Source organism: Haemorhous mexicanus, chromosome W (assembly GCF_027477595.1).
Source record: "Haemorhous mexicanus isolate bHaeMex1 chromosome W, bHaeMex1.pri, whole genome shotgun sequence".
Classification (NCBI taxonomy): Eukaryota; Metazoa; Chordata; class Aves; order Passeriformes; family Fringillidae; genus Haemorhous; species Haemorhous mexicanus.
Genome location: NC_082380.1, coordinates 7,906,300 through 7,915,944, shown reverse-complemented (window position 1 = coordinate 7,915,944; position 9,645 = coordinate 7,906,300). Strand labels below are relative to the sequence as shown.

The 9,645-nt window shown below is 38.3% G+C and overlaps 1 pseudogene; it reads right to left on the bottom strand.

Annotated features, from left to right (window-relative positions):
• Nucleotides 1–713: 713 nt before the first annotated feature.
• Nucleotides 714–9,645, bottom strand: part of LOC132341417 (transmembrane protein 161B-like) — a 124,106-nt pseudogene continuing 115,174 nt past the window's right edge.

Here is a 9,645-nt window from a genome sequence, read left to right as displayed (position 1 = left end):
AAGACCCACATGTCCCACATGGCCATTACTTCAAAATGACTGCTGGGACTGAAATAATATTTATAACACCCTTCTTACTGCACAAGCATTAATGCACACATTTAGGCAGCAATACGTGCCAGGTTCACACATATATTCCTGTGTTAATTTAAATTTTATACTGCTTTTGTTACTGTAATTTAAAGTATCTCCCTTGTCCTTTTGGATTGTTCCATTTTTTATGGAGAAAGGTGATCAAGAGATATCCAACTTTTTTTTTTTAAAAAACCCCCCCAGTGTTTCACTGCATGGCTGTTTCAAGATTTTGCTTACTAAGCAGCCACCATTAGCATATATGGTACCCTACTGACATAGTTCAGTCACTGACTCTTGATTCTTAAAATGCAAAATTTTGAGAGTGGCTTGCTGTTTATGGAAAATATACTCTGAAGTGCTATCTTTTCAACATGTCCACTAATACCCACCACACAATAATGTCAGTCAATCCCAGTACCATAATTCAATTAGTTATCTACCATTTCAGCAACAAAAAGTAACAAATCCAGTTGTGATTTTAAACATAAACAATATTCACCCAGAAAACATAGAATAAATGTTTAAGACTAAATGCTGATATGTTTTTTCTTAATATATAGTTTTTTCTTCATCTCCTCTTGGATACTTGGCTTTCTATCTAGAATTTGATCTCATACTTGCTCTGTCAGTTGATCGGTTTATGCAACAGTCAGGTACTGGTAATAGAAAAGCCCAAAGAGGCTTGTGGAAAAGAGACAAGCAGCAATCCACCAGGTGAGGAAAGGCAAGAGTCCTCAGAATAGGAGAGGAGTGAAAATATTCTTTAGGCTTCCCAAAGCCATTGTTACTGGCACTACAGTTATTTTTGTCTTTCCATCAACAGATGGAGACTCAGAAAAAATTGAACAGGGAAGCAGATGGTTTTCTACTGCAGTGTCAGAATTAGATTCTGGGTAGATGCCCCCAAAATAATTACCTGTTAAAAAACAGAGTAACATATAAGAAACTTGTTGAATTAGATTTTAAGTTCTATTATTTCTAGCAACTCAATAATTATTTTATATATATTTGTCAAAAAAAAAGCCACAATTTTACTTATAAATTAGTAAATACTAATTGTGTCCATCCACATAGCTTCCTGATAATATTAGTAAGCTAGCAGGGTAGGATTCACCTTATCTTTTAACATCCTCATTTTTACATGTGAATCAGTTACCTTGGGACCTTATCAGTGCTGGGTGTGACTCATCTCACCAGATGTAGATGTCTATTTTATGATGGAATGAATCACAGACTAATAATGCCTATTTCTTTCTGTTCACATTTGGCAAAATTAATGCTGGTATTGCATGGTAAGCTGTAAAAGACATCCCTCAAAAGAAAGAAAAAAACAGTGACATCAGATCTCCCAATAATGAAATAAACCCCACACCTTACAATTTCTGTCCAAAAAGTTCACTAAAGTTTGAAGTATTGAAAAAAAATTGTCAGATATCCATAAAGTTAAATAAACAATGCTTTATACAGTTCATTGTTGAAAGATGTCAAGGTAGCAAGAGAAGAGCACAGCTTAAAAGCTGTTTATCAGCTGTTTGCCAGCAGGTCAAGGTGAGCCTTCCTGTGTGTTCAGCACTGGTGAGGCCATACCTGGAATCCTGTGTCCAGTTCTGGGTTTCCCAGTACATGGGCATACTGCAGACAGTCCATCTCAGGGCCAAAAAGATAATTAAGGGACTGGAGCATCTTTCATATGAGGAGGGGTTGAGAGAGCTGGGACTGTTGAGCCTGGAGGAGAGAAGGCTCGGGGGGGGGGGGGGGGGGGGGGAAATCTTATACCTTATACCATATAAATACCTGATGGGAGGGAATGAATAAGAGGGAGCCAAGCTCTTCTACTGCCCATTGACAGGACAAGAGGCAATAGGCACAAATTAAAGCACAGGATATTCCATGAGAACACAAGAAAACACTTTTTTTTTACTGTGAGTGTGGTCAAAGACTGGAACAGGTTGCTCAGAGAGGTTGTAGATTCTTCCTCCTTGGAGATACTCAAAACCCAACTGGGCACAGTCTTTGGCAACCCCCTGTAGCTAACTGCTTGAGCAGGAGGGTTAGACTAGATTCTAATTTTCTTCAGGAGACTGAAAATATAAATGTCCTATATTGAATATAACTCAGTTTTGTTCATCAAATGTTGCCTACCTAGTGTTTTCAAAAGCAGAGTTGAATGAAGTACCATTACCAATGGTGCAATATACTGCAGTGCAATTACACAAAGATAACAGAATACCTGAGCCACCTGGGAAAATAGAAAAGAGTAATCCATAAGTTCTGGGTGATCAAAACAAACCTTTATGCATCTGTTCAGGAAAAACAAGCAATTAATAAAAAAACCCCAGTTTTTATGCAAACCTCCCCCCTATTTTACAAGTTTTATAGCATGTTTTAGTATGTGATATATTGTCTTCAAAAGACCTAATGAAGGTCCCTATAATGAATTCTAGTTTCAGGACACAATCCCAAAAGTAAATGCTGAAAGAAAATAATTAAAAGCAGTGGTTCTATTACCACGAGCAATTTTGCTTATCCAAACTGAATGTTATAATTCAAATATTAATATTTGAATACACTAGAATTTTGAGAGACATCTCAAAGCTAAATATATGATTATGCTAAGTTATTTACAAACTAAATCCTATTTCAAAAATGTAGTACTGTGACTGTACAATCAATCCAAAGCCTGATTAAAGGTAAATGAAACTTTGGCTAATATTGTAGCCCTTTTTCAAAGTAAGATATTTGCAAGTTCTCCAAATGGATAAAACCAGTACTTTAAAAACAATGACAAGAGGAATTTTCATTAGCAGGTAATCAATAACAAAGCATTTAAATGATCTTCATTTCAGGTTCATTGAGAACCACTCAGATTTATCCCTCCCTGTTCCCAATCTGTTCCAGCTTTCTCAAGATTGCTACATTACATGTTTTACATAAGCTGTTGACCTAAAAGGCTAGATCAAATTAAGAAGGTAAAAAAGTAATTAAATCAATAGAATAATAGAATTGTTAAGATTGGAAAAGACCTCTAAGTTGATTGAATCCAACTGTTAACCCAACACCACTGTGCTCACCACTAAACCATATCCCAAATAAATAGCAAATAGCAAACAAGCAGTAAAAGTTCACTGGGTTTTAGAAAATAACACAATACAAGGTGGCAAAAAATGATGCAGGCACACCTGACATTTTTTTTAATAGCTTTGAAGCCTCAAAAGGCTTTGAGATGATCAAGCATCAGAAAACTGAAATGTGAAAAAAAAGAAGTAAAACATTGACAGAAGAAAAAGTATGAGAAAAAATATTTAAAGATAATTGGTGGTGTATAATGAAAAGACCAAATTTAAAAAAAAGTAATGATCATTGTAGGAAAACAGGTAGGAAAGACTTTACTGGCAAAAGTACCAGAAGTAAAGAAAGCAGGCATGGCTAGTAAAACCAGCTAAGATTATATTTAGTGGCCCTGAGCTTCCTAAAGTTTTTCGAAGTACTGGATAAATGGATTTAGGAAATACCACATACATTTAATCAATGAGATGAAAACTTCCAAAACTAAAACTATGCATTCACAACAACTAGAGCAGTTCTCTCATAAACAATTACTGATAGTTGTACTTCCTAACTTTTTTTGAAGTCCAATGCCAGTCACTTGGTAGGTTACTACATATATGAAATAACAAAGATAAGATTATAGTAGTGATGATCTAAAAACCATGAGGAAGCTTTGTCCTATGGACTACTGCAATATTCCTTCTGGAATACACCCTGACACAGAAAGATTATCAGGCACTGCTATCATGCAACACTAGAAATAAGTTTATTTTGCAGGAAACACATCTTGACTCCATACCAAGCTTACTATTTTCTATCTATCAATTTCCTCTGTTTGCTGACTTTATGACTTTGCTTTAAAAAAAGCCCCTCAAGTAAATATTTCCCTTTTATCACTTGCTACAGTAACAAGATGAGCAGATGGTTTCATATCTAAGCTAATGCATTTGAGAGTGGTCTCACAGAACTAAACATGTCTTATTTTATCCCAACATATAACCATTGTATCTTAAATTTTGCCCAAATTTAGCAATTACAGTTAGGATTAGGTATCAACACTTTGCCCTTCTAAATTTTACTTCCTTTTTCATGCTGTAGCTAAGAAAGCACCATTTATCCTATACACTCCTAAGTTTCATAGAATCATAGAATTATCAAGGTTGGAAGAGACCTTCAAGATCAAGTCCAACTGTCCATCCAGCACTGCCACTATAACCCTTAAACCACTAAACCACATCACCCAGTGCCAGATCCAGATGGCTCTTGAACACCTCCAGGGATGGTGACTCCACCACCTCCCTGGGCAACCAATGCCTGACCATGGTAACAGTGAAAATTTTTTTTTCTAATGTCAAATCTGACTGTCCCCTGTCTCAGCTTAAGGCCATTTCCCCTTGTTCTCTCACTGTAGGCACGGTAGAAGATACCAGCTCCCACCTCACTACAACCTCCTTTCAGGTGGTTGTAGAGAGCAATGAGGTCCTTCCTGAACCTTTTCTAAACAAACCCAGCTCCCTCAGCCACTGTTCCTCATAAGATGTTTTCTAGACCCTTCACAAGCCTTGTTGTCCTTCTCTGGACACACTCCAGCACCTCAATGTCCTTTATGAAGTGAGGGGTTCAAAACTGACCGCAGTACTCAAGTTGTGGCCTCACCAGTGCCGAGTACAAGGGGACAGTCACTTCCCTGATCCTGATGGCTACACTATTCTTTACAGAGGCCAAAATGCCATTGACTTTCTTGACCACCTAGGCACACACTGGCTCATAGTGAGCTGGCTGTCAACCAGCACCCCCAAGACCCTTTCTACCCAACAGCCTTCAAACCACTTCTCCCCCTGCCTGTAGCGCTGTATGGGTTTGCTGTGACCCAAATACAGGACCTGGCACTTGGCCTTATTGAACCTCATGCAGTTGTCCTTAGCCCATTGATTGAGTCTGTCTTACCCTCAAGCAGATCAACACTCCCACCTAAGTTGGTGTCATCTGCAAATTTACTGCACTCAATCCCCACATCCAGATGATCAATAAAGATGTTAAATAGGACTGGCCCCAAAACTGAGCCCTGGGGAACATTGCTAGCTATTGGCCTTAACTGGATTTAGCTCCATTCACCACAACTCTCTGGGCCTAGCCATACAGCCAGTTTTTTACCCATCAAAAAGTCCACCCATCCAAGCTGCAAGCAGACAATTTTTCTAGGAGGATGCTGTGGGAGATGGTGTCAAATGCTTTACTGAAGTCTAGATAGACAACATCCACAGCCTTTCCCTCACCTAACTAAACTGGTCACTTTGTCCTAGAAGGAGATCAGGTTGGTCATGCAGGACCTTCCTTTCATAAATCCATGTTGGCTGGGTTTAATCCCCTGGTTGTCCAGCATATGCCATGCAATGGAACTCAGGATGATCTCTTCCATAACCTTGCCCAGAATCAAGCTTAGGCTGACAGGCCTGTAGTTTTCTGGATCATTCTTCTGACAAATTCAAACTCAATTCATGCTGGACAGAAATACTCATCAAGACAAACATAAGACTTGCCAAGATATTTGTAAAGAATTCCTCATGGTGGGATCTCTTAGAACAAAGGAGGAACAACTTAAGACAAAACATCTGAATAATATGGATTATGGTATCTTTGCATATTTTGCATTGCAGAATTTGTTGTAATGGTACTATTTTTATAAAGGATATAGTTTAGGAAGCTTCATTCAAATTTTAGTTCTCATACCAAGGAAGGCAACAAACCAGACATTTATGTTTTTCTATGAAGAGCACCCAAACATATATAACCTCAGTGCAGTTATACTTATCATTTTTTGTAAATCAATTGTACTTATTCTACCGGCTTCCTTTTTCATCTGATCCATGCATTTCTGGGCTAAATTCGGATAGGCCTGTAAGTGACTGTGCACCATAACCAACCGTAAAGCACACAACAGGATTATAATCCACAACCACATGGTGTCAAATGTATCTTCTGACATTCTGTGGATAAAAAAGGTAATGTTTTTTTCTAAAGGTCACCTACCCCTACAGTTATTTGTTTGCATCATCTGTATGGAAAATTAGAAGGTTGTTAAGGATCGTCTCTGTGTGTTGTATCCCACGGTGAAGCCGGGGAAGAGTGTGAGGAGGAAGAAGTGGCAGAGAGGAAGTGTTATGAACTGACTGTAAGCCTCATTCCATGTCCCTCTGTCTTTCCTGGGAAAGGAGGTAGAGACTTTCGGAGTGAAGTTGAGCCCAAGAAGAAGGGAGGAGCAGAGGGAAGGTGGTTTTAGATTTGTTCTTATTTCTCATTATACTAATCTTTGTTTAATTGGCAATAAATTAAATTAATTTCCCTGAGTCAAGTCTGTTTTGCCCATGATGGTAATTGCTGAGTGATCTCCCTGTCCTTATCTCAACCCATGAGTCTTTCATCATATTTTTCTGCCCCTGTCTAGTTGAGGAGGGGGAAGTGATAGAGCAGCTTGGTGAGCCCTATTACAGCATTAGATCCAAATTAGAACCCATTTGTTTGCAAACAACTCTTAAATGCTTGAATTCTGAGCAACAAAAAGAGGACACTAAAAATCAGGGTCTTCCAGATAATTACAAGTGTTGTGATATATAGTTCTAGATAACATCTCCAACTGCCTTAGATACATTGCTAAAGCACAACTTCCATTAACTGAAGAGTAAAAGGGAAACAAAATGTATATATTTGCAATGTTTTATGCAATACTTCAGTGATCACAGTTATCTTAGAAGCATCTTTTAAGTCTAGAAAGCAATAAAAGTGACAGTAGATCATATCAGTTTCAGCTCAATTTGAGTACTACTTTGAATTATGTTAATAAAGTGACAATGACAATTACCTATGCTACTTACACAATACTGATTTCAGATACAATTATTCCTGAAAATTCTTTCCCTTTTTATTCTTTAAAATATTTTAGCTAATGAATGCCGTATGCACTTCATCTTCACACAGATTTTAAGACAAGTTTCATACTACTAAGGACCTTAGGTCAGTTCTCATACCAATGTATCTCAATCCTCTTCAGTGAAATTACTTCCGTCTTAGACCAATAAGTAAGACACAAGGTATTAGAAGCTGGCAATGACATGGTGTTCTGTCCCTAGGAAGAACAATGTAGAACTCAGACGCAAACATGCCAGAAGATAGCAGCTCTTTGGAAACCACTGCCTTACCATTCTTCATTGGATTCAATACTCTGCAACTAATTCTCATTCTTCCTAAACAACAGAAGCCCTTTACAGCTAAGCTGGAACTTCTACATTACCTTTTATGATAGATGCTAGTCACAGCCACAGTTTTAAGTTTTCCATGTTGCTATGACTTTTACAGGGCACTACTTTGACTTAAGGTTTTATCCTCAATACCCCATAAAGAATTTTTAAAGAGAATCTTACAAAGGTACGCTCTCTTTGCCAAAAGGTGGATTCATAATGTAGTCCTTAGTGATTGGTTTTACCCACAGTAGAACCATAAGTAAAGGAGACAAGAAGTTTATATGCAGCAATGTTCTGGAAGAGGAGAAAAAAAAGGAAGTGAGTTAATAAATACAGTTACTGTACTGTTGAAACTGGTGGTACAGAAGAGTAATACAAGTTTTACAATAGGGGAGAAAAGGTAATTAAGAGAATTACTTCATTTTTTAAAGGTATGGCTTAAGTCTCAACAAAACAGTCATATTACATACTGTGAAATCACACTGGTTGTGGTTTTAAAAAAAATCAAGTTTTTAGATATTCAACCAAAGTAGCCAAAGGAACTACATGCATTTTACCATGCTATAGTAAAAGATAGTTGTTGAAAATTTCCATACAATGGCATAATACCGAACTGCAGTGGCCATTACTGTTTTAGTCTTGAGTAGGTATCTTAGATGGATAATTATGGAAAATATGTTAAATATGTTGCTATAATGTGATTTTTTTTTTGCTTTATTATAAATGTACTCAGATTATTTTCAATTATCTAAACAGACTAGAAGAAACACTTTTCGTAGGTCAGATCATCCAGTTTAATGAAGATTTTTACTTAGGAAGCTTAAGGAGGAGCAATCCAAAGCATTTCAGTAACTTGTTGTCCTGGTTCAGGGAAAATTTGGGAGAGAACCCCCAAAGGGCTCCTCTAGGAAAGCAGATTCAATCGGCCCCTCCCCCCAACCAGTCCAGGAGAAAATATCTCCTTGGAGAAAAGTGGAAAAAAACCTGTTTATTAAACAATAAAACCTAAACAATATTAAACAATAAAACCCCTTGCTGCTCCAAAAGAGATGACAAACCCAGAAAGTCCCATCTCCAGGTTGCAGTTCAGCTCACTCAGTCCCTTATCAGTCCCTCCGGTGCTGGAAATGCCGCGGCCCAGGCCCGGCCCGGTGGCCACCGATGTGAGCTGCTGGTGCTCTTCTGGGTGTTCAGTCCAGAGCAGGTTTAAACAGGTCCAAAGAAAAAGGAAAAAAGAAAAAAAACCCCCACAGTCCAGGGAACTTCTTTGCCTCAGCTAGCTAAACTAACTAAAAGCAAAAGAGAGCTCTGTCCTGCTGTCTGTCTATCCACAGACAACACAGTCCAGGAGCAGGAATGTGGAGGAGTGAGTTCAGTGTCTGAAAACAAACTGTGTGCTTCTTCTCTCCCCTCTTCAATCTCTGGAACAAGTCTTAAAGGTGCAAAACTTATTATTCAGCATAAACAGAACAAGACGATTGGGGATAAAAGCATCATATAGTCAACCTAGGACACTTGTGAAATAAACTTCTACTTATTTAAGACAGCCTATTGCATTAGTGGACTGGAATGTGACAAAGAGTGGCAAGAACCACTTGGTGTTTATTTGAGTAAAGGTAGAAAGGCTGAAAGATTCTTGAAGCAGGCTCTGGAAATTGAGTGAATGTGTAGGAAAATTGTACGAATTAATTAAGAGGATTCAAAAATATATATGTAAAAGGATGCTGCTAAAGGAAAACCAAACAGGCAGTCAAAATTAAAATTGACATCAGAATATCTGAATTCTATTCTACCCAAAATTTTATTCCCTATTTATATACGCAAGATTCACGTTAGTAATTTTGACCATGTTACTGAGGTGGCAATTCATCATTTGCCTAATCTCAAATTATTTTAAGTCGCTGGTCTCTATAAGTCTCCCATTCTGTAATTATAGAATCATAGATTATGCGGAGTGGGAAGGGACCCATCAGGATCCTCAAGTCCAACTTCTGGCCCTTCACAGGACATGCCCAAGAATCCAACTATGTGCCTGAGAGCATTGTCCAAATGCTTTTTGAACTCTGGCAGGCTTGGTGCTGTGACCACTTCCCTGGGAACCCTGTTCCAGTGTTCAACCACCCTCTGGGTGAAGAATTTTTTTCTAATAGCCAACCTAAACCTCCCCTGACTCAGCTTCATGCCATTCCCTTGAGTCCCGTCACTGGTCACGAGAGTGAAGAGATTGGCACCTGCCCATCCACTTCCCCTCATGAGATTGTTGAAAACTGCAATGAGGTCTCCC